This window comes from Papaver somniferum, chromosome 5 (assembly GCF_003573695.1).
Source record: "Papaver somniferum cultivar HN1 chromosome 5, ASM357369v1, whole genome shotgun sequence".
In the NCBI taxonomy this organism is placed as follows: domain Eukaryota; kingdom Viridiplantae; phylum Streptophyta; class Magnoliopsida; order Ranunculales; family Papaveraceae; genus Papaver; species Papaver somniferum.
This window is the reverse complement of record NC_039362.1, coordinates 141583500-141610170: the sequence shown is the minus strand read 5'-3', so window position 1 is coordinate 141610170 and position 26671 is coordinate 141583500. Positions and strand designations below refer to the sequence as shown.

At 34.0% G+C, this 26671-nt stretch overlaps 2 long non-coding RNA genes across 5 annotated transcripts; both read right to left on the bottom strand.

The window, feature by feature from the left end:
• Positions 1-840: 840 nt before the first annotated feature.
• LOC113282977 lies at positions 841-3530 on the bottom strand. 2 transcript variants are annotated; one of them, XR_003327273.1, is made up of 3 exons: positions 2926-3530; positions 1492-2325; positions 841-1093 (listed from the first exon to the last, which is right to left on the bottom strand). It is a non-coding gene; the product is annotated as an uncharacterized LOC113282977 (long non-coding RNA). The 2 variants fall into 2 exon arrangements; XR_003327272.1 differs by having other exon boundaries at positions 841-2325; positions 2926-3008; positions 3112-3530.
• A 15423-nt stretch (positions 3531-18953) lies between these two features.
• LOC113282976 lies at positions 18954-25854 on the bottom strand. Of its 3 annotated transcripts, none has more exons than XR_003327269.1 (6): positions 25285-25854; positions 24054-25038; positions 22935-23164; positions 21205-22077; positions 20857-21014; positions 18954-20106 (listed from the first exon to the last, which is right to left on the bottom strand). It is a non-coding gene; the product is annotated as an uncharacterized LOC113282976 (long non-coding RNA). The 3 variants fall into 3 exon arrangements; XR_003327270.1 differs by having other exon boundaries at positions 20857-21491; positions 21612-22077; XR_003327268.1 differs by having other exon boundaries at positions 20857-22077.
• Positions 25855-26671: the final 817 nt, after the last annotated feature.

Here is a 26671-nt window from a genome sequence, read left to right as displayed (position 1 = left end):
TAAACTCCTTTGTCAGGTTCTTAGATCAATCTATTTAACAACTACCAAAGTAATTGTCTAGACTATGCAATCAATACTATTAATCACAAATAAATGTATTGATGTTGATCTACTCAACTAATCAATCAAGGTTATCACAAAGATAAACCGATTATATTTGGATCCCCAGCCGATCAAGTTTTGTGCACACCAAAGATTATGAACTCAAATTAGAAATCTTCTTTGTCTTCAAATATTCTTAGATCTTCAATAAACACCTGCATACAAACAACTTGAATCTCTTGTAATCAATCACACACAGAACATAGTCTCTTAACGATGGATTACCACAAGACGTCTTTAGATCTACAAACAGTCTAAAGATCCCCATCGATACTTCGATTTAGTTTGAGTGAATCTTATATCAAAAGAAAAGAATCTCAAGATCAAAAGAAAAGAATCTCAAGCATAAACGAACTAGGTGCAATCAAAGTTCAACAACCGTTAGTCAATCAAATCAATCGAAAACTAATAATAAAATGCAACTATCTAGTTTCCCACCAACGGTCACTAGTGGAAAATACAATAAAAAAGTCTGCCAGAAAACACTTAAAACCTCTAAAAACGACTGCTTCAGGGAGCCCTAACATTGTAGTCTTATTACTCAAAACATCTGTTCCTGAGATTCTTTAAATTTTTCAAATTACGACTTCTTTCATCAGTAAAATACTAATAAGAGCAGTCATACTGCTGGATCATATTTTATAAAAAAAAATGAAATCGATTCAGTTGAATCCAAAACTGATTCAGTTGAATCTTAAACTAGAATCAAATATAATAGCAATGAACAAGAAACTAAAACTGAATGAAATTCAATCAATTTACATTCAAATATTCTTAAGTTGAAATATTCACCATTCAATTCACATTTGAATTCATTATATATACAACACACTGATCATATTTGATTTCAGTTGACACTTGGGTTCAGAATAACCAGAAAAATTATAAACAAAACATGAACTAACACTAATACTAGTTCTAAGCTTTCTTAAAGATAGGGGAAACCTAACAAAATGATGAATTATCTGATGATGAACTGAGACGCACATACCTGCAGAAAAGATAAGCTTGGGCATTAGTTAATGATTTAGTTTCAACACGATAAGAATGGACCATTCAAAGATGATATAGAAGTATGCAGACAAGTGAAGGCTATACAAGGAATGTTTGTTATGATCAACTAGAAGTATTTAGTACTAAACTTGTAACACAATTTTAGCATACAAAATACAAGGAAACACAAAAAATTTCCATCGACAGGAATGCATATTAATAATACTTACACATTGAAATGAATAAGAACGCAAACCACAATTGCAATGAAAACACAAAATATATCAAGTTCAGATGATGGACAAAATATCTCAAAAGCCTGACAGAAACTACAAGACATTGACATGCTTAACGAACATATGATATTATCACCAAGTTAACAAGAAAAAATTAAACCTTAAAGAAGGAATGGCAATCAAAAATTCTTCCTGTCAAGTAAGTTCTTCGTGTATAGTGAGCCTCATACTTATTCGTGGTTGGGCTTGAGAATGAAAATGATGTTCGTGTAAGCGAGAGATTTAGGGCAAAAATGTGATACAAAAAAAGTTAGCTTTTACATACCTTTAGCTGGGGTTGCATCGAAAAGTCCAATATGATCTTTAATAAGCACTAGAATTTGTAAAAATAACAAGTGTGTGTAACGTTGATACTTTAATTAAGATGTGAAAAGAAAAATAAAAAACTGAACACACAAGGGGAGGAAAGATCCTTTCAGCCACTTTGGGAGGTACATAAGATGTATTAAACTCTGTATTTAACATAAACATAAATAAATTTGTAGAAGGTAATACCAGGATAAATATCATTGTGAACTCTTTACCGGGGAGTCATATGTGCATAAACCTTATCAGTTTCAGCAAATTCAGCTCTGCAATAGAGTTGTAGGATGTAAAACTGTCGTTCAACAACTCATGATGACACCATAGAATTCATTTAACACATTCCGGAGTTATACAAATAGAATGAACAAACCCATCAAGGTGCTCTGATGATTCTAGACCTTTGGAAGGGCATTCTGGGGTTGTCGTTCTGTAACATGCTTTGAAATCGAAAGAAACCCATTTTGCGATAATCGGAATATTAGTCAATACTTTATACGTGTCAAGAAACTGCCTTGTGTTAAAAATAATGTACCTTGCTGCACAAGTGCTGCTAGGAATGATGCTGAATGAAGCATCCTTCCACCTCTCCAGTCTTTGATCGACGGACCATCAACAGTCTTCTGTGTTGCTGAAAACATGATTGAGAAAACATAAGATACAGATGCATAACTTTAACATTCCCTAGAGTTCTCTGGACTACATTTGAGTAAATCCTTCACACCTTAGACTCACTTTCTCTAAACTATTCTGAATTGTCAAAGACTAGACTCCTTTAATACTTATCTAACTAACTAGATTACTGCAAACTCATTTGGAATAAGATATTCCAACAATAATATCAATAAACGTGTTTATAAAGAGATAAAGAAACTAATTAGGCACAAGTCCACATTATACCCGATCATTATCATGTTACATATCCTTCTCAGTGAGAGAAAATCAATATAAATCAAACAAAATTACTAACACTTAGTTCTTATAACAGATTGAGCAGTCAATCAACTTCAGATACCACGATCATAATTCATAGAGCTGCACTCCGATGAAATAAAATACAATCCAAATAAAACCGAAAAATAATTTCCGTAACAAGATTCATTGTAAAATAAAATATATCTGCTAAATTTACAAATAAAATCAATTATATCTAGATCGACAACTATCTAAAGTAGATCTGTAAACCAAGCATAGAAATCATCGATTACCCAAGAGAAAAAAATAATTATACCATGTAATCAATAGTAATGAATGAATCGTTTAACAACGGAAATTTTAACATCAGCTCCGTGTAGGGAAACTCTAGCAATCAACCTGTTGATAAAGATTAAAACAAGAAATATAAGTTTTGCAGAAAAAAAGAAAAGATAAAGAGCCGCTAAGAGAAGAAACAAGGGTTTTAACATTCTAGCTATACATGTTTATGTTGAATCTTGAAACCCAAATATCATATTAGAAAGCTGAAGAACAAATTAGGGTTTTACTGAAATCTGGTTTAAAAAATTGTTCGATTGGGTTGAAGAAATAATTAGAGTTCTGCTGAAATTTGGTTGAAGAAATTGGTTAGTAATCTGATTGAATTGGAGTTCGATTTTGACTTTTAATTGAAACATTTTGAAGATATTTTGAGATTTGGTTTCGTTTCTTCACCAACTCTTTCTTCTTCAACTTTCATATCTTCTTTTTACTTTTAAAAATAGAGAGAAAGAGAGTGATGGAAGTAAAACTGAGATGCTCTATCAAAGAGGCGATGTTGGGGAGAAGAGAGAACTCAGAGGAAGGTTTAAAAGCATAAATAGTGAGGCGCGCTGTGAGAGAAGGAGAAGTCAGAGAGAAGTGATGGCAAGGGAAAAGGCATGTTTCTTTCCATAGAAACTATTTTCTATCGCAGTCCTAATTGAAGTGGGACCAGAAGAACAATTTCCCCTGGTAGTCTTAATATAAGTCCACGTGGAAGATTTTTCATTCTCTAAACTACCCTTTCGAATTATGACTATTTAGGGGAGAATGAATTATTTTTCTTTATTTTTGTTACGAAAAAGACTACCTTTGAGAGCCCAATATACTGAGAAAGGCCTAGAAAGTCTTATCTATAAAATCCTAACAGACTTAAAAAACTCATTTTCCATTAGTGGGTACTCGTAGAGCTTCCCAATCCCAAAGAAGTCTTTAAAACAAGCGGTCGTTAGAGATTTCGGCTAATTAGGGTACTTTCCTCTCCGAATAGACGGCTCCACCAGTAACAACACAACTAGGTAGTTTTGATGGCTCTGAGGATTAGTTTGCTCGAAATGCAAACTTCAATATTTATAGACCAAGGAAGCTTGGACACCAAGGAATTTCCAAAACCGAATATCCTCAAAGATATGCAATAAGGGAAAAAACGGTTTTCATAATTCCTGGAAATGCATTGTCCAATTATTGACCGAAATCTCAGTAGAAAATCTCTAATTAGTAAATGCACATTACCAATTTTTATTTTCTAAAGATATGCATTTTAATTGACTAAGCACCTTAGTTCTTTTGCTAAACCGATTGTACAAATACAATCGCTTGTTCGATAAGACCATAGTAAAGATCAGAATTAACTCTATTTTTCTCATCAGGTTCTAGTTATTCAAATAACAACTTAGACCTTTCACTTTTAAACAAGATAAATACTAGGTTAGTTAACTATCATTTCTTGTTAAGGCATTCGATTAGACTTGAATAACTGAAACCTCCACTTTGATAAGTCTAACTAAGATCAGAATTAACTTAGTTTCTCTTATCCGGAATCGAATTGGACTAAACAATTCATCCTGAAAAACCTTTTTTTTAAGCCATAAACAATTAATACAAACCAAATAAATCAAATTGCATAATTATTTACCTCAACCGAAAGCAATTGAAACAAATATAGACATTAAAGTACCACAATTGCACCGTAATTTCGTAAGCCTAAACAATTGATACCAAACAATAAAGCAAGATAATAGTGGTTTTTCTTAACCGGAAACAATTCAATCACACACACATCTAATGGAATAAACATCAATTGTACCGAAATTTTGTTAAGCAAGAGCAATAAATATATGCAATAAAATCAGGCTTTTCTTAAACAGGAAAACGATTAACTAACAAATTCGTTACCTCAAATTCCGCATCCTCTTCTCCATTTATTCGCATCTTTCCGGGGAGGAATATCACTGTATTGTCATCCTCTTGTAAGATAAAAGAACAACAACAAACACCAACCTTTACCAGAGAAATGTTGAAAATCGGTTTTAACTAATGCGATGCAAAAGTTGAAAATCTCGAAACACATATGCTTTTATGCTAAACCAAACGATTCAACATATTGTGACTTTTTCACAAATGAGTTTCAATCGGAACCCTTTATGATTCTTTGATAAAGCCTACCAACATGGGCTAGAACTTAATCCTTCTAAACCAAAAAGTCACCCAAACCATACGGGTTCACACCATATGAGATCGAATATTAAGGTCATGAAAATCGAAATCAAACATCCCATAAACATACATAGCAATAAAATAAAGCATTCAAGCACAGGCTATGTAATCGAAAACTATCACAAGAAAAATTATAAACTAATAATTTTATTCATAAATAATAGTTTTATTCAAAATAGACCTTATACAATTAATGAAAGAATAAAAAACTGATGTCTATTTTCCTTGATTTAGTGTTACAACATATAACTTAATCTTTAGAAGTGCTCTCATTATGACACCGAAGATTCCTCAGTGTTCTGACTTTTGAGTTTTCTCTTTTCTTTCATATGATTGAGTCTCCTTTTCAAGAGGTTAACTCCTACGATCGACTTTAAGAGTTTTGACTCAAGCAGCTTTTCATTCAAAATTGCAGTTTCCATGAGTTCACGAGCAACTTCAAAATATCCAATTAACATAAGCATAAGTTCAAAAGAAATATGACTCTTTTTATGTTCTTTTGAGAAATAGCATTTGAGCTCAACTTGAAAGGTTTCAAGTTTTCGTAGTTGAGATTCAACGTCAATAGTATTTTCACCCATCTTTGACCGTAGACAACACATATAGGGAAGTGTCAGTTCTATAGATGGTTTATATAATGAATCAAACTTGGTTTCCAAGATTGAAATACCTAATCGAGGTATATTATTTGTGAAAATATACACTTTCGGAAACAACGTAAGAATTTTTCCGAATCAGTATGATCGAGATGATCTGAAAATATTTTTCCAAAATTTTCTCATGGACTTTCCAAAGATCGAAAGTATTTTTATAAAAATAGAAAAGGTATTCCAGGCATAGAAAAACACTTTAGATGTTCGTGAGTATAATATTATACTTTCTTCATGTTCTCGTGCTCCTTTTAAGAACTTCCCATTTATTTGAATTGATCACATCTAGGGAAATTTTGAATACCAACATCAATTGTTGGAGTGAGCTTGTGATAGCTCAGAATTTGCGGAACATGATCCATCATCATATTTTCGAATATCTTTCCTTTTGGGATTCTTCCAAGAATAATATTCTTTTACTGTGTCACAGCTGAAGTGATTTGATTTAACAGAATGATCAGTTCTATAAACATGATCATAAGCGTGACTTGAAGTTTTTTGAGTTGTGAAATAACCAGAACTCTTATATCAACCGAAGAATTCCTTGGAATATGACAACATCATTTGATGAGATTGTTTCATGGATTTTGTTTTAGACAGTTGACCAATAACAAAACAATATGATCTGAAATAATTTGTATTTGTGTACTTGAGATGATCTTTCCCCCCTGTCTAAGAGATAATCATTGTCATAATGGATGGTAGATGGTCTTGACCGGATACTAGTCAAAGGATTACCCCTCGAAACACATCTATTTTGATTCTTGTAAGTGGTTAGACTATTAGAATCATAATGGTGCATATTAGTTAAGAGATTCAGGATATTAGAATCACATGTCCTTGTTTTAACTAATATAACCCTTTTGGATTGAAAATAATCAAGTACTTTAGATTCAGCTTCTTCGTGAATCAAAGATTCTCTGACGATCTTCTCGGCAAAAGGATGATATATATTATCTTTTCTGCAAGCTTCATTAAAAATTTAATCTCATTATTGTCATTTGAATCTGACTTGTTTGTCACAAGTATTTGTTTTCTTATTAACTCATCATGGTTAATATTTCTTGAGTTGTGTTCCACAAGTGAACTAACAGTGCTGAGTTGTTTATCATGTTTTGAAAACAAACATCCTTTCTGAAGTATATCATCTTCTTGCTCTACGTTAACTGAATCACACATTAGATTCAATTTCTTATAGGTTGGATCACACCAAACACAGATTGTTAGATTTTTCTTGTTTGCGTGTTCTGATACCAATTGAAAAGACGAGGGTACCCAAGTATACCTCAATCTAAAACTTTTCCAGCTATAAGTCCTTTCTCCGAAAGTGATTGTCTATGGAGTGAGTCGAGACAATACAACGAATTGGTTCACACTTCGTGTGATCGTCTATGGATACGAGATCGAGACAATGCGACAACACGATAACTTGTGTGATTGACTATGGATACAAGATCGATACAATACAACAACAAAGTATAATTACTTGATAATAGGTTCGGACTTAACCAAACACAATAGGATTGCTATCAAGTAAATAGGAATTAAATTTTGTGTATTTTACTTCTAATTATAATAAAACAATTATAATTGCGGAAATAGAGAAGTAAAAGAAACAGCAAGATTTTGTTAACGAGGAAACTGCAAATGCAGAAAAACCCCGGGACCTTGTCCAGAATTGAATACTCTAAGAATTAATCCGTTATGCAAAATATAAACCAACTTCTATAGTTGAGACCAAAAAACTAAACCTATAGTTCACCTAGTTCCCTTAATATCCCTGCGCCTCTAACCTGTAATAAGTCACGCACTTGGAACAATTCCTTTGGTTCGTATCCCAAACAGTAAAGGAACAACAAATTTGTTCGGTAACAACTCTTTTCAAACAACGTGATATGAGTTTGACAAAAGGCTCTTCCGTTTATCCAAATAAACTTCTTTGTCAGGTTCTTAGATCTATCCAATAACAACTACCAAAGTAATTGTCAAGACTATGCAATCAATACTTCGAATCACAAAGAAATGTATTGATGTCGATCTACTCAACTAATCAATCAAGGTTATCACAAAGATAAACCGATTATAGTTGGATCCCCATATGATAAAGTTTTGTGCACACCAAAGATTATGAACCCTTCAAATATTCTTAGATCTTCAATAAACACCTGCACACAATCAACTTGAATCTCTTGTGATCAATCACACACAAAACGGAGTCTGTTAACAATGGATTATCACAAGATGTCTTTATATCTACAAACAGTCTAAAGATCCCCGTCGAAACTTCAATTAGTTTGAGTGAATCTTATATCAGAAGAGAAGATTCTCAAGCATAAACAAACTAGGTGCAATCAAAATTCAACAACCGTTAGTCAATCAAATTAATCGAAAACTAATAATAAACTGCAATTATATAGTTTCCCACCAATGGTACTCGTAGAGATTTCCAATCCCAAAGAAGTCTTTAAAATGAGCGGTGGTATGAGATTTCGCCTAATTAGGGTACTTTCCTCTCCGAATAGACAGCTCCACCAGTAGCAACACAACTAGGTAGTTTTGCTGGCTCTGAGGATTACTTTGATTGAAATGCAAACTTTAATATTTATAGACCAAGGAAGTTTGGACACCAAGTAATTTCCAAAACCGAATATCAAGATATGCAATATATTTCCAAATTTGGTTTTCATAATTCCAGGAAATGATTTGTCCAAACATTGACCGAAATCTCAGTAGAAAATCTCCAATTAGTAAATGCACATTACCAATTTTTATTTTCTAAAGATATGTATTTTAATTGCTGGAAATTAAAAGCATGTAAAACTAAAAACCTTAATTAAAAGATTCTCAATTTATTTCGAATCGGGATTCTCCTATAGCTATTAAGGAATATCTTTGAACAATAAAAGATAAGAGTTACTACACATGTTCAAAGTATGTCGACATCTTTACTTTGTAAATCTTTTTTCATATTTACAATCTTGGAACCGATTTGCCACACTTCCAAACAAGTTTAGAATTGGTTCATCTGACTTCCAAGAACTATGTGATTGATTATCCTATCAAATCACCATTAATGGGTTTCACGGTTCTACCAAAACAAGTTTCGGTTCTACCTCCATGTGGGTACTAGGATTAGTCACACTAGATTTCCAAAATTTGGTTGACTAGATACTAGGATCGGTTACCACATATTTATGGTATTTAACTTGTATTCGGTTGCACAATTCATAGGATCGGTTACCAATAACTAAGACTTGTTGTACCTCTTACAAGGATCGATTCCCCTTGCTTGTGATCGGTTGCACCTCTTATTAGGATCGGTTCTCCAATGTATAGAGTTGGTCATACCAATTACAACATATCGATCATACAATTTCATGTGATTACTTAAGATCGGTTTCACTAATAAAAGTCATACCCATACAAAAGTCATTCCTTGTGAATAGTTTTACCAAGATACATAAACAAGTTATGAGCGGTTATACTAAACACACATATTGGTAATCCAAAGATTTGCAATGAATAACAATACCAATAAGCCTAGCGATTTCCCTTTCGATTCATAAAACAAGTTTATGAATTGTACTTCCTTTAAACGGATGTAAAACATTGTTTCCTAGGACGAAATCTTCACCCATACACATACATAATCACAATAGCATTCATACAATTATGTCGATGTCTTATATACGAAGTTCAAAAGATAGACGTTATACTTCGTATTGTAATTCATTAATACTATGTCTAACTAGAGTATAATCATTCACAGCTTCGCAGTTATGTTTTCAATATGCACTACTTGAAAGATACGTTAGGAATGAAACAGTTCAAGTCAAATATTACTAACCTCAAGAGGAAGGATTATGTCTTCGTTATAGCTCTTTACTTCTTCACATTTTTCAAGTCTTCACGTAATACTTGTAAGTCTCATATCCTAGTAACTTTCTAGATAACCTATACGAAGTTGACTCTAGTAAATAATTAAGCGACTCTTTAAATGAGTTTTGATTCACTAAAATATGACAACCAAACTTGACATACCAACGCTTGGTGGGTTCAACCGAGCTATACTCTAACACAAACCATGACACCAAGAAAGAGTTTCTTTCCAGCTACTCTTGCATTTGACAGTATTGAGAAAAGCCTAAATGACTGTTTTTACAAGTTTTTCAAAGAACTTAAAAGGAGCACCAGATAATTTGTGTTCCTGATTTCTTCGTTTACAACTTATAACACATAGTCTCTGCAGATAATGATCAAACTGCACAGAGTAACTGTTTTTATAAAAAGAGACATTCTGATGTTCTCACAGAAGAGGGCAGTACTATTATCTTGAGAAGGTGTATCAGGGTTTGACTAATGAACATAGTTAAATTGAGAGATGGAATTGACTGATAGATGAGGTTTAGATACTTCTTGTATTATATTAAACTTGTCTGATACACAAGAGACAGAGGGATTACCCTTACTGATAAGAAGATCAATAGCAACCTCAACATGAAAATTGTTCATCATAACTTGATTTATCTTCTCAAAATATTCTTTCTCTTTCTGGAGATATAACTCAACATCAAGAGACAAGCTCTCAAGTCTTTTTTCAATCCCCGAAAACACTTCTAGATATTTTAAACCTAGTGGAGGTTTAGATAATATAATTTCTTCTACAAATTTTACTAAATCATTCATGGAAGAGAATTCTGAAATCCCTGGATCTGGTGGTGAATTTATAGAGATAGAACTTCTGTCCAGATCGCTACAAACACAGACTTATGAGGTCTTAAACGTGTTTTCCTACTATGATACCAATTGAAAAACCGGGGATGTAACAACCACACCCCATATTTTGCTTAGCAATCTGTATGGACTAACTCCAATATACTTTCAAGAGAATCAACTAGACAATCAAACTCAATCTTAAGAAAAGTATATCAAAGAGTTATATCTCAATTTCTCAACTCAATCTGCAATCAAACAAATAGGAATTTACGATCCCGTATGAATATAAGAAATAACTTGGACGGTATAAAAAATCAATATCCAAGTGTCAATCAATTTAATCAACAACCAAAGGTTGGATTCACAATTGATTGAATTTACGGAAAATCTGTGATATTTCAATTATATAAACAAATATAATGCGGAAAAGAAATAACACAGACACCAGAAATTTTGCTAATGAGGAAACTGCAAATGCAGAAAAACCCCGGGACCTAGTCCATATTTGAACACCACACTGTATTAAGATGCTACATACACTAGCCTACTCCAAGTTAACTTCGGACTGGAATGTGGTTGAGCCCTAACCAATCTCACACTGATTTAGGTACAGTTGCGCTCCTTACATCTCTGAATCCCAGCAGGACTCTACGCACTTAATTCCCTTAGCTGATCTCACCCACAACTAAGAGCGTCACGACCCAAAGTCGAAGACTTGATAAACCAATCTGCCTCATACAGAAAAGTCTATTGTATAGATAAACCTGTCTCCACGGATATACCTATGAGTTTTGTTCCATCTTTTGACAAATCAAGGTGAACACGAACCAATTGATATACCGGACTTCTATTCCCGAAGAACATCCTAGAAATATCAATCACCTCACAATAATGTTAATCGTATGATAGCGAAACAAGATATTGTGGAATCACAAACGATGATACGAAGATGTTTGTGACTACTTTTTCTCTTGCCTATCAGAGATTAAATCTCGAGCCAATTTTATAGAAGATAATACTCAATCACGATAGAAAATAACAAGATCAGAACATGCAACTACAGAGAAAATAGTTGGGTCTGGCTTTACAATTCAAATGAAGTCTTCAAGTTGCTAACCTACAGGGTTTTGGAAAAAAACCTAAGGTTAAAGGAGAATCGACTCTATTCGCAACTAGTATCACACGGATGGTGTGGGGATTAGATTTCCCAATTGCTAGAGTTCTGCTTTATATAGTCTTCAAATCAGGGTTTGTAATAAATGTTACCTTGGTAACAAAGCATTCAATATTCACCGTTAGATGAAAACCTGATTTGACTCAATCTCAAAGTAGTTAATATCGCGTATCGGTATCGTATCGGGCGGGTCATATACACCTATACAATAGATATTATCAATTTTTATCGGATACACATTATTAAAATTATAATTTCAAATATCTATAAAAATCATAATCAAAAACAATAATAATCATAAAGTACATTTCTCAAACTTCCAAAATAAGAGGTAGTTAACATACATTTTCATTAACTCTTGTTCCTCGGAATTTCCTATGCACAATCAAAACTTAATGCTGACACTCTAACAAGTTAAGGGTTGCAGAAAAATTCTCAAACAAAAATGCAATCAGTTTGCCACACGATTAACGATTTATGGATCAATCTGTTTCCCGAAACAAAGAAATTGCCCTAACTCGTTTGTGTTTGGTTTACTAGATCTTTACTACAGATGATACTGAAATGCCTAATTTTCATTTCATAGGATTTCATCTTTATTAAAAATGATACTGAAACCGATAATAACAGTGTATAGGTAAAACCGATATATCGGCCGGTACCGGCCGATACGAATGTTTTTATCGTTCCGTCTTCATATCGGCGATATTTTCGATATCGTATAGGTATTTTCCGATATCCGATAAAAACCTGTAATATCGGCCTGTACAACCGATATTGACTATCTTGCTCAAGCTAATATCTTTCAACCGTTAGATCGAACTTAGCTTGTTACACACAGATGAAAAGTGACTTCATTTAGATATGAGTAACCGTACCTAAACGTGTACACCTTTGTTGGCTCAACAATCGTTAACCGAAGTTATCCATGTGAAAACTTTCATATGAACCATATTCATCTTAACCATAACTAGTTCAAATGACTCAAATGAAACTAGTTCTAGAGTTGTTCAATTGTTTATATTCTCATAGAATTATACAAGAAACAATTGAAGAAAAATCGATTTTGAATCACTCGAATCAATTCATGAACATTATAGCCACGGCTTGTAAAATATTGCATTCCTTATTATATAAATGTATTAGTTCATGAACAAACCGATTTTAGAACATAACCTACTCAAGTATGCAAACGGTACGCATACCTAAGTGGTCGGACTAAGTTTGGGTTCGCCCATACGCGAACTGGTATGCATATAACCAAACTCAGTTAAGTCCCAAAACTTGAACCTCACGCTAGTACGCGTACCGGTATGTGTACTTCGTTCCCGAACCTTTATTAACCAAACAGTACACATACGGGTATGCATATGATAAGTGCATAATTTACTATACTTTGCTATCAATTTCATGCTTGTATTTTATATGTTTCTTTCATATTTCCTTGTATTACTCTTGTTTTTTTTTTGTTTTTCTTATTTAGGTAGAATCATCCAAAAGGAGCGAAAAGAGTGCTAAAGCAGACATAAACATGATCTTGGACTAAGGACTAGGAGGAACTCGACCAAATTCAGGAATATTCAACTCTATTTTATAGATAATGAAGAGACGAAAAGAACACAAAAAGAATGAGATCATTCCGAGTTCGTATGCAAAAGTTGTGGGCAAAATCGTAGATCAAATAAGTCCCAATTCCTACCTACCTGTGTGACTGATCATACCAACCAATTACCAGGATCAGTTACACCCTCCAACAAGTGACGAAAATACTTGCCAAAAATGGTTTTCTTAGTTTGGAAGTATTTCCAAACCCAAAGATTCTTAGAGATATTTAAGGAGACTTCCAAATACTTTTCAAGAGGGTTCCGAGTACCGAACAGAGATTTTATCAAGAGATACGGAAGTGGAGACAAGAAGACAATGAGAGAAAGCTTGGGTTTTGGGTTCTTCCATTACCGAAATTATTTATCTTTGTTTTTATCATATCATGGGTTTTTCTAAATCCATGAGTATCTAAACTCCTATTTGATTGAGGATGAATTTTAAGTTCTAACCATGATTTGATTTAATATATGAATCTATTTTGATTTCTTCATATGATTATCATTTGTTTCTACTATGATTAATATTTATGATTGATTGATTGGTTGATTTAGGAGGCCTACTAAACTGATTTCTTAATTGATTTATTGCTAGTAACGGGTTAGGATATCCGTTATTGTTGAATAACCCTTACACAAGTAGAAAACGTGAGACCTTGCAGAGGGATTTTGTGGAGCAATCGCGTGTAGAAACAATACTAGTAAGTGAACCGATCGTACCACGTTTAACTTCTAAGACCGAACCTAGATTCATAAACCCTACAACATTTGATTGAGTTACATCTTGTAAGCGTACTTCAAGGTGGCTCCGATGGATAGAATCTGATAGTTAAGCGTACCTGTTATTCAGTGATATTAGGAGTCTTGTGGGTAGCTAAGCGTACCTGTTACCCTACAGTTGGTGATAATCTATGATTAATGACGAATAGGTAACTATATTACTTTGATGAATGTTCAGTAACGAAGAAGGATTCCTCGATCATACTCCTCATCCTTGATTACATCTTTATTAATTATTTGATTTTTTATTTACTTTGATTTATTTGCAACCTACAAATAAACTTGTAGAAATATGTTTAGTAGCGAAAGCTTACCGACACATATTTCTAGAAATATGTAAGCGAGTTAAACTCAGCTCGAAATATCAAATGTGTATAATCGAAGTCTATATAGCTATACGACTTTTGTCCCAAATAGGAGATAGAGTAGATAGACTTTTGAGTGATAGATGATTTCAAGTCTCCACATATCTTTTGTTGACGAAGTTCCACAAGATCCCCTTAGTAGTTTTTCGTCTTCAATCAATGAACGACGTGAAGTCTAATGCTCAACTACACTTACTATCCTAATCCGAGACTTAGATATAAGTAGACTATAAATCAAGAACTTATAGTTTTGATAATTAAACTTGACAAACAAGCTTGAGATAGCAACGCTTGCGAGTTCGACCGAGCAGTGCTCTAACACCTATTTATCCAAATTCTTGAGTAAAAAAAAACACTGAAATATAATTCAAATATTGATCCGCTTTTATTACTTCCCACTTCCAGGAAATTCTAGTTCATCATTGTTTACCCTATTAATCCAATTCAAAGTAAGTTATGGTATATATCACCTATCTTCCTTGGCCATGTTTTGCCTCCAAAACATTTGATAAAAGAATACCAATTTAGAGTTGTCTCAACTCTAATTTAAAGATTCTTGAGATACTTTAGATATCGTATACGAATGAAAAACCTCAGAAAAAAGAAGCACAACTTCAAAACCTAACTACTAACTACGAAAATCTTCGTATGACTGATGGAGATTCGTTGAAGGAATTTAATTACAAACTCTATGAAATAACAAATGCCTTTCATACATTAGAAAAAATTATTTCGGAAAAGTATATTGTGATAAAAATTCTGAGATCGTTACCAGCTCAGTACAAGTTCAAAAAACATGGCGTTACAGAAGAAAACGATAGTTCAACTCGTTAAAAAGTGAATATCGTAAGTGAGAAATCAATCTCCTTCGAAGTAGTTGTTGAACCTCTTTCCTCTACTATGTCATGGGACGATGAATGTTGTGATGATCAAGTTAAAGGTGACCTAGACACTGTAATATCTTTAATCACTTAACAAGTCATAAAAATTTTAAAAAAAAAAATAGATAAACGTTCTGAAGGGGTTTACCTATAAATCTCGAATCCTTGAAAAAAAGACTTTCAAGATGAAGAAGGCCTTAAATGCTGTAAGTGTCATGATTTTGGACACGTCGAAGAAAAAAAATGTCTTAGTAAGATATATTATCCAGAATATAAAGCTCTTGTTGAATCTCTTGATGATATACCTGACAGACACAACTTTGGAAATTGTACAAATAATTCAACCTTTATTGCAGAAACATTTATAGATTCTTGTCTTGACCTAAATGATGAATCAAATGATCTAATCTTGACCTAAGTGATGAATCAAATGATTTAATTCTTGATTGTTTGAGCAAAAGTGAAAAACTGCATCAAGAAAATCTTCAACTGAAGAATTTTTTTTAGATAAGGCAAAAAAGTCTCTTTCAGAGGAAACTGATAAGCATCAGAAGCCGGTATTATATTATTGTTAACATTCAAATCCATAGAGGTATAAATTTGTGTACTTATTTGAATACAGGTATATAACTAAATATTTAACATCTTAAAAAAATCAGAATGGTTCCCTGAGAGATGGAGGATATGAAAGAGTAGATATAATTTCAGTCATGGATGAAATCTGTAGAGAGTATGAGAGAAGGTGGACTTCTTACATATCTGAGGTATGTCATTGAAACTTAGAAACACCAGCGTCAGAGAGAGAGAGAGTTGAGGTAGCAGTTAGCTAGTAAAGATGATTACAAAGAGATAAAACTGTGAAATCGATCGACATATTCAATTTGGAACTGGAACTAGTTTGCGCGCTCTTTTTTTCCTCTTTTGGAAATTCGGGGAATGATATTTCAGCCCAACATTTGCTACACTCAACTTAAATGTATGTTCTTCGGTGTCCTATAGTTATGTGCATTCTTAATTTTTATACAATGCCCTGTGATATTTTTCTATTAAAATTAATGTTCACCTGACATACCCATCTAATCATTTAATTTAATTGTAGTATTTTTTATGTCCAACACATATATAAGAAGGGTTTTGGATTTTGGTAGTCCATTTAGATAAACCAAACTCCAATTTAAAATATCATTTTTCCTATATACACATAAATCAAAGTTAATGTTATTGGAGATTGTTTAGGGATAAATCAGGAAAAATCACATATTTTTCTATTAAAATTAATGTTCACCTGACATACCCATCTAATCATTTAATTTAATTGTAGTATTTTTATGTCCAACACATATATAAGAAGGGTTTTGGATTTTGGTAGTCCATTTAGATAAACCAAACTCCAATTTAAAATATCATTTTTCCTATATACACATAAATCAAAGTTAATGTTATTGGAGATTGTTTAGGGATAAATCAGGAAAAATCACAAAAAATTTGTATAGCCAAAATTTCTTAACCTAAGAAAAAAACCCTCCCCTCCGTTTATATAAAATGGATAGAGGGAGTAGTTAATAGAGGTAAGGAAAACTTTAAACAAATTAAGAAAGGACGGTGAGAATCCTATACGCAAGAGATGATCTCTCATCCATGGTCAACTCAGTCTAGTAATTATTCGACAAAACTGTATCAATGTGATAGACAACAAGATCGTATGTGTTATAATTGCGGCAAAAGGTCACATTGCCAAAGATTGTCGGTCTAAGGAAAACGACAATTGGTAAAATGACGACTGTTCCCGGTTTCAACCTGACCAATTGTAGTTGCAAAAGGTATACCACATGCAAGCTGATAAAGCACGATAGACGATGTCATTCCTGCTTTACATCTATTGCATGCAAAGCAGATGGCGCCGGAAAAAACCCGCATATCAAACAAAATCTACCGAGAATAATAATTCAAGAAAACAATCCAAGCACCAATCAAGAGGCACTGCCAAAAACTGGATTAGATACGTAGTCAACGAGGACAGAGTGCGTCGATCAACTTTGAAATACGCTTACTTGGTCATTTTAGCAATGCTGGTCGAAAGTGTATACGGTGAAGTAGAAAAGTTAAGAGTTGAGAGGGGTGTTAAAAATCCACCATAAAATTAAACGGGAGTTCTTACCTATATTTAGATTTATTTAGTCTAGACCGTCTGATGCACTATGCGCCTGCCTAAATTTTCGGATACCCCTCGAATTTCTATAGTTTATTTTTATGCCCCAACTTATTCAAGTAAAAGTAGAATGGAAAAAATAAAAAGCAAAAGTATAATTGGAAGGAAAATCATATGATTTTTCTACTGTGTAGAGGCAAATATTAGAAACTCAAAATAAAGTGACGTATAATGTAAGAAGGTTTTAATTTAAGGGGCTGTTTGTAACCATTATTTTAATGGATTATCATCCCATAATCCATTATGCAGATTATAATGGATTCTATATGTGTTTGGTAACCATTATAATAATTACTTATTCTAGTCATAATTGAAAAAATCCATTATTTCCATAAACAGAAAAAAGTTGTTTAAAAATTACTATAATCAATTATTTTTTCTTAATAAAATTGAGTTGTGTTTATTCCTCTTATTCTATAAACTATCAAGAGAGGGTTAAAAAAACACTAGGAAACTTAGAAAAAAGTTCAAGATCATTATTTTTTCCACTACTTTTAGAGAGCATTTTTTAAAGATAATCAATTATTTGATAAAGGTGTTTGTGAAAATTTATTATAAAAATGATTATACTAAAATCATTTATCTATTTTTGATTATCTATAATCATAAATAGATAATCATAAATTTTACCAAACAAGGAACAAAAACCAACTTATGATTTATTTATTTTGACCGCTAAAATTATTTATACAACTCATTAACAAATATTTAAAGTAAGGGTAAAACTGAACTTTAACCATACTAGTGTTGACTGCATATAACAAGGGTATGCAGTTGCTATCCCTACCCATTGGGCTTCCAAGCCAAAATTTTCAAGCCCAATTCTTTTTTCCAAGCCTAATCTTGTTAATAAGATTTTGCTTCCATTTAGTCTAGTTTCTGGCTCGGCGGCTGCAACACAACGCTCATCTATGAAATGGTTGATGAAAAAATTGAAATCACGGGCGAAAATGGAAAACAGAAAATCAGGCTTTACCCTGCAATACCGGTTTAAACACCCACAAAACATCAAAAAGTTAAACTTGTCCTTTTAGTGTTAAACAATAAAATCCTTTAATACTTTAGAGTTAAATTACAATTATATCTTCGTGTATATCTTTTTTAAAATCACACATGGTAAAAAAGTAAAAATTACAGCTTCACTTGTTGTTTTTTGTGAACTTTTTTTATGGTCCATTTTGAATAGAGTAGCTATCTCTAGGTTGCTCAGCATACTCTATAAATATCTAGAGTACTAGATTGAGTGATCGAGTGAAGTCACCAATCAGTTTCAGTGTTTGAGATAAGTGAGTAGGTGAGAGTTAATGTTAGTGGTAGTTGGCAATGTGTTTAATTTGTAAAGTCAAGCTGATTGTGATTTGTGAATAAAGCTGTAAAGTTCAGTTTGTGATTAATAAACTTGAACAATTCTCAAAAGGATGCTTCTCAAGTTCAACAAACAAACACCAAAATGGAAAATGCAACCGAAGTTGGCCCGACCGGCCTGCGCTTGTAGTTTAAGTTACACACTCCAAGAGAGAAACTGTTGCACGTCTCTCTCTGAAAATGAAATTTGAAAAGTTAAAAGTTGAGCCTATATAAGCATAGTCCTGCAGTAGAGATTCTCAAACTCTTTCAAAGATGAATTCTTGGTTAAGTCATCCCATCAAAATATACAGAATAAACAACAATGACATCATGAACCTATTACCATAGATTTCTTCAGAGACAGTATTGTAAAAGATCTTCCTCCACATCTCATCCATGAAATTCTGTTAAGAAGTCCGGCAGAGTCCTTACTGAGATTCAAGAGTGTATGCAAAGATTGGTTATCATTAATCAGAGATCCAAAATTCGTCAAACAGCATTTTGATCATCACAAAGCAAATAATCAATCTATCGGTATTGTTTTCATCTATGCAAATAGTGCTCAAGAGTTTTATCTCTATCGGACAATTTTCAACAAACTGTGGGATTACGGAGATGTCCCCAGTAATGAGATGACAGCAACTGACAAGTTCAGAGTATTTGTGCCAAAGAGTCGGATAACGAAACTGACTTCCTGCAACGGCTTGCTGTGTTTTTATAGGGAGTTTCCTTTGCTTATGGCGAACCCAATTACCAAGGAAATACTAGAGCTTCCGAGACCTCGGATTGAAGAAGAAAAAGAGAAGGCAAGTGCATGTGGATTTGGTTTTGACACAAAAAAGAATGTATACAAAGTGGTTCAATTGAAACGATGTCTTTCTACCTCTTCGTTGGAATGTGAGGTCTTAGAGTTAAGTACCACCATGTTATGGAGAAAGATTCAATATCAACCCAGTTTTCCTTACCCATTTATAGAGGACTCCGATGAGCATGCGGAACCAGTGTTTGTTGAAGGATCTATATATTGGCTCGCTTCCAAAAACATTGTGTGTTTCGATGTGGCAGCTGAGAGTTTCAAATTGATTCCTGAACCTGATCATCAGAAGGCAGAGTATGAGGGCAACTACACGACGTTCTTTGTAGAACTAGATAGGAGTCTTTGCCTTGTGACGCATGGTATCTCTTCTGGAATGGTAGGTATATGGAAGATGCAAAAGGACTCTGTCGACGAACAACCTACATGGATCAAGAGCTATAGTTTTAATACGAGGCGTATTAGACTTAAAAACATCCATATTAAATCCTTATGCATGCGACGTAAGAAGATTTATTTGAAATACAGGAAAGGATTGGCTTGTTATGATACACAACGTCAAAAATTGATTGCTCCGGTTTTCAACAGAATAGCTGACAATAATTTAGGCGCTGTAGCCTACACAAAGAGCATCGTTTGTCTCCAGGATATAATTGGGTCTTCTATAAAGCGCTTAAAAGCCTGCGGAATCTAGACCTTGGTTTTGGTTTACCCAATGCCACCTAAGAAAGCCTGCCTAGAATATGAATAAAGAACATGTATAATGCAATTTCTTATTTTCGGCTTTGGAATCAGATGTTTACATATACATATATGATATATACAAGTGTTTCTAATAATATCAGGCACTTAATCTTTAGTATTGCACTGCCTTAAGTTCTTATGACTTTCTCCATTAAATTTAAGGCGTCTCCCTATGATTTGAGCTCTAAATCTGACTTCAGGAGCTACTGTTAACTCAAGTGCATACTAGTGCATAAAATGATAAAAGTTTGATTTAGAAAAATCATTGTGCATTTTATGATTTCTATATGACAGCAACAGAGAGCTGCAACAATTGTTCTATACCTTGAACCATGTCGTTACAAACTTCAGAGCAAGGTAAAAAAGAAAACACGATGTATCAAGGATCCAAAAAAATCTGTATCTTGAACCATTATAAATTTCCAAACCTGGCTTCGGTACAAATTGACATCAAGTCTCAAAAGCTGCCATCCTGAAGGCACACTATGCTCAACAGAGAATTGAATCTGGTTTTCTTGAAAGCCTTTTGGTGCTATGTATATCATTGTTCATCAGGGAAAGAAAAAGCACATCGACACTTGCTACTCTGCATCCAACAAATTAGGTATAGTTAGCAAATGCTATACCAGGAATCACATAGTTAAAAAGGGTGAAATTACTGTGAGAAAAGTACATCTAATTGCCTATTTATCCAAATTCTTGAGTAGAAAAAAACACTGAAATTTAATTCAAATATTCATCAGCTTCATTACCTCCCACCTTATCATTGTTCTTACCCTATTAATCCAATTCAAAGTGAGTTACGGTATCACGTATCTTCCTTGGCCATGTTGTGCCTCCAAATAGAAGAATACCGATTTAGAGCTCTCTGCCGCAAGGATTGTCAGAAAGACAGCAGCATGTGATTCTGGGCAAGACTCTTTAAGTCCAAACAATAAAGATGATCGAGCTTAAACTCAAGTTACCACCAATCACATGGAGGGGTAACTTTTGAGCCACATTAGCAGCGAGTGGCCAATTCTCACTCAAGAGTTACCAGTACTAGGGGATATACCAGCAGTCCCTATCAGTGGTTGAAATGAAGCTTTTAGGGTACAATTTGCATATTCCCTCAAATTTCTATACCAGAATCTTAGTCCAGAGTTCTTAACAACAGGAGAAAGATTTAAATGCAAAAACTCACAGACATATTCTATTACGGCTACCGAGTTCTTCCCTTCCTCAGAAAATGCTTTCGACAATCTTTTTCCATGTTCCCATCTTCGGAACAAATCCTTGGTGCATCATCTGATTCAAAACGAAATCCACATCTCCCGAACGGTTATTGTTGCAGAGTTCCTCTATCACCGTCTTGTACGACAAAAGAACTGGGCGAAAATCCCTCTGACATCGTCCTATTCCTATCTATGAAATGCTTAGCATCAATGAACTTCTTAGAATTAATTATACTGTATAGAAAAACTTGATATGACCCCGAATTTGGTTTGAACCCACTCATTTTCGTTCTATCCAAACGGTCAACTCCCTCATCTGCTCTTCCTTGCTTCCCTAGTCCAGAGATCAGTAAACTGAATGTAATTGTATCTGGATCACAAACCTCATTTTCCATTCTATCAAGCAACTTAAATGCTTCATCTGTTCTTCCATTTCTGCATAGAAAATGCAAAGTGGAGTAAGTTATCGCATTTGACTGACAATCTTGTTTAGGGAACTCATCAAGCAATTCAAAACCTTTTTTCACATCATCGTTTTTACACAAACCTTTGACGAGTATATTAAAAGAACAAGTATTAACAACTACTCCTAATCTAGCAACATCCATATAAACGTCATTAACAATTTTGTAACGTTTCGACGAAACAAGCAAGTTAAGCACAAAATTGAAAGTTCTGGTAGATGGGCAAATCTGGCATACTGAAGAGAGTTCTAACAGCTTCCTCAACATAACCACCAACATTTCCATAAACCTTAATAACAAGGTAAAACAAATCATCTGAGAGCTTACACTGAATTTTTTTCCTTCAGTTTTGATTCTCTTCGTAATATCATTAATAATTAATTGCATCAAAATTCTTCGATTGAGAAAGCTCGGTAAATACCGGAGTGAAAAGTGTTTCATTAGGTTTGTAATCTTTACATTGTGAGACTCTTTCCAAGGCTAACCAGTCTTTATGATTGCAACTAGTTCTATTAAGAAAATTAAGAGACATTACGATACATAAAAAAAAGGGGTAATCTAGCTTTAAATTCAGTAGTAAGATTTTAGGCATAACGAAATCAGTTCCATGAGCTAAACAGAGGTTGTAACTACCATAATATACACCTACTAAAACAACCTTAAGTGTAACTACCATAATATTACTACATTGCAGAGTCACTACATATCCAGTGTACTATTTGTTATATGAACCAGTTTTCCATTTCGTGTGTACAAAATTAGAGAAGGTTAAAACTTAAAAAGGATGCAAGATTGCAACGCCTAGTCAAAAAAGTGAAGGCCACTTACACAACAATTTATCACTTAGCTGTTTGATTTCCATGGCTGGCAGTTGTAGCTGGAAGAAAAAAGGATCCTTTTACTTTTCGTAGATACCGAATAAGTAGACCATGTATCTTTTAGACAGCTTCTTGCAGTTGTCAACCTCTTTAGGATCCAATGTCGTTAACTCTTTCATGGACTTCTTTAGGTCACCTCTGTTGTCCTCATCCATTAGAAACTTGGCCAAAGTAGTACACCTGTTAAGATAAAATATCAATCTAGGCCAAAACTGGATGAAAACCGAAAACCAAGAAAAGATACTACTGTTAAATGTTCTCATTTCCATTTTGTACTTGGAAATAACTATGAACAGTTTGCTGGCTGGCTTTCCTGCCCAGTACACATGCATCCGCAAGCAAGAAAATAACTTGCTTCCACCGTTCACATGACAACTACAGATAAATATGGGGAAGGCAGCAAATCTTTTATCTGACAATCATGGGAAATTCAACCATTAAACTTTCCTGTGCAACCCAACTCTGTTGATATCGATATACAAAGTCCACAGTTAATGCAGTTACTGAAAATTTATATAACTCAGTTGATATTGATATACAAATTCCAGTCAATGAAGTTACTGAAAATTCATATTTATGAGTGAGGTAGTGTCGACGGCAATTGAAAACTATTTACAGGATCATCCAATTATATCTCCACTAACTGTAATGAGAATTTACAACTACAAGTTTGCAGTACAGATAAAATGTGCTATATTATGACTGGGATATGAGAAAATGTATGATACGGTCGACAAATTTTGATTCCTAAGAATAAAGGTAAGTCTTCAGATGTTATGATATACAAGTAATAATGCTCAAGTACCACCAAAGTGAGGGCATATTTCTCCATGGTAAAGCCAAATAATAAAGAAATGTCGCAGCAGATTATGAAAAGAGTCCATGCAGTAGATTGAACAATTGAACATAGACAGTATATAAATGTAAACCAGCAAGCTTAGAGATTCTTGCACCATTGAACAAGCGAATGTATTGTAACTGCGAAAACATTAATAATAATTTCATGCAGTTTAACTTTAATTCAGCATAATGGAAAATGAACGAAATGTGTACAGAATTCTTAATATACCTGAGCCTGTCACCGTTAATGACCAACACATTGGGTGATATTTTGTCTTCAGATATATGCTGTCGATTTCACAGAAGTCATCTTAAACCCAGTTGATCTTGAGATGATGATCCATGTTGAGATGGTCTCTCTTCCGAAAAGCCCCAACAGTTACCTTCCTCAATGTTTTCTTCCCCACTTGATAAATGTAGACTTCCAGACAAAATGTTCATAGTAGAGTATTTGGAAAATTCAGACTCTGATTCATGATGTTTATTGAATCAACACCATATGCATTCAGTACCTTCTCTTTGGTTTTAAACTTGAACACATAAGAATCCTTCCTCCCTCCACTGCTAAATTCAGCATTAGGTGTGCCCCTGCTATGCTTATCTCTTTGCTTTTCACCACCTCGAGCAACATCATTGTGCAAACCCCACGCTTCAGACTCTATTTTTCCAGAATCACGCAGTTCTAGACATCTCAATATGGAACTTTCCTCCTACTCCTCAATACTAGGCTCTCCAAATTTGAAATGCGAGATTCTACACATCCCATTGTGAAAATTTCATTTTCCATTCTCAGGTTTAGTCTCTCCAATTCGAAATCTGAGACTCTAAACATCCCATTGTTGAATTTTTATTTTCCATCCTCAGGAGTCGACTCTCAAAATCGGACATCATTTTCGTACAATATTCAGTTGCATTTGCGGTTTCCCGTTCAGTCTCATCTGTAGCAGCAGTCTTTCTAGTTTCTACCTCTGAATTTAACCTGGAGTGTAGTGCACTCCACTTTCTTCTTCTCAAGCTCCACTCTCATCTTCTCATGCTCTAATTTCATCTTGTCAAGCGCCACAGACAATTGAAAACACTTACTCTTATAATGCTCCAGACTCTCCAATTCGACCATACATTCCCTAATTCTTATCAGTGATTCTAGTTGTCTCCAGCATTCTCTTTCATATTCCTCCCAATATTAAGAGAACCACTTTCTTCAATTCTATCAGCTGGATGAAAAATTCCCAATTAGTTAGAAAATGCAATGATTCTTACTCCCTTGGGGGACTTACTTCACAGACGAAACTATGAAATTTCTCAACTAGTTATCATAATTTAAACATGTATGCAAACAAAAACCAACAACTACAACATAAAAAATTACTTATATGAAATCACATTGAAATTTCTCAATTATGATAAACTAATTGAAAACAACAGCATCAAAAATCGAAATGTATGTAAGAATTACTCACAGAATCATCAGTACTAGTAGCTGATTGAATTCCTCCTCCTGTTTCATCAACGGACCAGTCATCTTCCTCTGTGACCTTCTTCCTCCGTTTGGAAGCCCTAGTTTGTATAGGACCACCAGTAGCACTACAACCTGCAACTGCACCTTCACGATCTCCACTTGTCTTCTTCTTCTCAAGAAGCTTCTTCTTATAATACTTTGCGTAATCATAGTAATGTTTTTCACAAAATTTGATCAGTAGCAGCAGCAGAAGTACCATGACCCATTTTAAATTTCCTGTCTATAACTAGTTTGACAACAACGCTTTTCATCTGGAGGAAGCTCCTTCTCCTCCATCTTCTTCTGGGTTGTAAAATCTTTGTAATGTTTTTCACAATACTGTAATTCATTTTCAACACTAACACTCTTGCATTCCCAATTCCCTCTTTTCATTCTGCAAATCTGTTCACCACCACCAGCCTCATAACTCTCCATCTCTGTTATTACAACAACAAGAAAATCAATGTTGCCCTAGAAATGAAATCAGATCACTATTCTATTCCAAAAATGAATCCACAAAATCTATGAAGCCTCTCTCATATTTTGCCTTGTTTTGGTTGTTTTATTGGACTTTCTTGCTTTTATCTATTCTACCCTTTCAATTTTGCCTTGTTTTGGTTTGGAATGTCATTTTAGGGGCTTTTAGTCATAATTTTTTATTACTGTGGAAGAAGCTGTAAAAATCTTTCTTTTTACCGCTATTAAGATGAAGTAAAATTTGGAAATTTATAGTAATTGAATCGGGTTCTCCAAAGAACTCGAAGAATTTTAAGACTTCGCTAACCAGTCTTTATGATTCAACTTTCGCGATCGACCCGTACTGGAACTAGAAATTGATTTGTGCAGATTGTAATGCAACATTGTTTTCGTAGAGTTGAATAAATGATTATCCTATGAATTCATCACCAAAGGTTCAAGAGCAATACCACGTTTAATCATTTTCTGCATTTTTGCAAAGTCGACTGGTATTACTATCAACAATCACGTTCAAATTGGTGTAACCTTAAATATAGATAGAAAACTAAAAATTTATCGGTAGATTAGATCAGGAACTCGAATTGGTTTACACACTTATATTTTTCTTCTTCTTTTGGAACTTCAGGAAACGATATTTCAACCCAACATTTGTTACACTCATCTCAAGTGTATGTCCATCGGTGTGCTAGAATCTGATTGTGTGCATTCTTTCAACATAGTGTTCACTTGACGTCCCGTCTTTTGAATTTGAAGCAATGTAGTCGATCTCGGATTCCGGTTTGTCTCGGTCCCGATCGAGACACTGGTACAATGTTGTCTCGGGGAGATTCCGTTTCCAAATCTCGGTGTAATCTCGGTTCCAACTTTTATAT